The sequence below is a fragment of the Fukomys damarensis genome, unplaced genomic scaffold (assembly GCF_012274545.1).
Source record: "Fukomys damarensis isolate Sample0158 unplaced genomic scaffold, DMR_v1.0_HiC HiC_scaffold_11, whole genome shotgun sequence".
In the NCBI taxonomy this organism is placed as follows: Eukaryota; Metazoa; Chordata; class Mammalia; order Rodentia; family Bathyergidae; genus Fukomys; species Fukomys damarensis.
The window spans coordinates 17,553,363-17,555,389 of record NW_022900923.1 but is presented as its reverse complement, the minus strand read 5'-3'; the positions used below and the strand labels follow the sequence as shown (position 1 = coordinate 17,555,389).

At 33.4% G+C, this 2,027-nt stretch overlaps 1 protein-coding gene across 3 annotated transcripts in view; it reads right to left on the bottom strand.

Annotated features, from left to right (window-relative positions):
• Positions 1 to 2,027, bottom strand: part of Rabgap1l (RAB GTPase activating protein 1 like) — a 591,762-nt gene that overhangs the window by 521,512 nt on the left and 68,223 nt on the right. The window lies entirely within an intron of this gene.

Sequence of the window (2,027 nt, the reverse complement as noted above, 5' to 3'; positions counted from 1 at the left end):
GAGAGAGAGAGAGAGAGAGAGAGAGAGAGAGAGAGAGAGAGACAGGGTGTCGCTATGCAGTTCAGGCCAGCCTTGAGAACTCATTATGTAGTCCAGGCTGGCCTTCAACTGGCAGTGACCCTTCCCAGTGCCAGGGTTATAGGCGTGCAACAACTCATCCAGTGCACACTGGAACTTTTTTTTTCAGAAGGCATCTCACTGCATAGTTCATGATGGTGTCAAACTCACTATGCGGTCACTGTGTAGTCCAAGCTGGCCTCAAACTCAGCAATAGTTGCACCTCGCCTCCAAAATTCTGGGATTGTCCCAGACATACACCACCATGCCTTCTGAATTTTGGTGGTGTTTATTCATGTGTATAAACTTGTCAAAATTCAACAAAATGTACAACTTAAATGGGTGTATTTTATTGTATGCTAACTATACCACATTAACGTTAACTTTTAAAAGAATTCTTAACATGGAGTATAAAATCTCACATGATCAGGGACATCCCCTTCAATTGTTTTGACAGGGAAGCCAAAGTGTTATGCTCAGAAGTCTGGTCTAACCCTGTTTGGGCACAGAACTACTTCTAAGATGATCCATTGCAAGTCTAATATTCGTAGAATGAAACAAATGGTTCCAAGTATCTAAGTTTAAATCACATAAAACTAAAAGTAAACCATGCTTCCTTGAATCCTTTAGAAGCAATGATGGCCTAGACCCAAATTTTCATAGGTAATCTCTTGAACTGCATCAGATTCTAACCTAATTCTTTCTTCATACCAACACTGCCTAATCAGGACCAGTGTCTCCAGATTAACATCAACAGCCACATACCAATCTTGTTTCTACAGTTATAAGAACCTAGTGTGGCTTCAGACAGCGGCAGAATCTGTTTTAAGGTAGAGTTTTAATTTCAGCTTTTGAAAGAATTATCCATATGGATGTTAATTTAATTTCTCGAGGTTTGAATTTTTTTATTTTTATTACTTCAGCTAAATGCTGATATGTCTTCATACATGGATCAGTCAATAATCTATTTGCCATAGCTTCTCATACTTTTTCTTTAATATATATTATAGCACTAAAGTTAGCAAATATCTTATGCATATCTAAGATGCATTTACATCAGTTTTACATTTAATAATGCTGAATATTACAAGTGAATCTAATTTAATCTTTAATTATGAAACAATCTCATTAGCATTTTGAATGATTTATTACTACACAAACTTTCAAGGTACTCATTACTCAATACTAGAAATTTTCAAAATAAGAAAATAACATTTAATAATTCACCTTATTTACATACATACATACATACATACATGTGGAGATATTTGAGACATACATGCATAAGCTGGGGGAAAGCTTTTTTCCAAGTCTTCAAAAGGTAGAATTCACTTCAAAATAAATTACAGTTATTAAAAAAATGACAGCCCACTTTCTATACAGTTCCTTTACTATTCCTTATACTATTCCTTTACTATATCTGAATAATCCTTTGGCTCACATGATAGTGATAATCTTTGATAGAACTATCAAAAAAAGGGAAGAAGCAAAGAAAGCAGGATGAAAGAAGGGATGGAAAGGACAGAAGGAAAAAGTCATATAACAAAATATTAAAAGATGCTGAGGAGACTGAGTTTTAAATATTGCTCATATAATGTTCAGTACAGTATGTTGCAAAATAGTCCACAGTAATAAAAGCTGAATAATCTTATGAAAGATGAAAACAAAAATAATTTCAAAGTATGAGGCCTGAGCCATGACAAAATTTTTTAATATAAAAGTTGAAGAGGTTTCTACATTTGGGCAAGTGAGACTATCAACAGAAAGCATGTAAAATGTTTACATCATTCAACAGAAATTCTATCCTGGTTTTACAAAACTGACACTGTTAGAATTCAAATTATTTTTCCCTGTTACTTTCTTTCTTTACTACAAAACAAAAACTACATGTTACCTATGAATACTGCCTAATTTAAAGATGTCATATCTTAATTTTGTTCCTTTAATATAACAATATATATATATATATA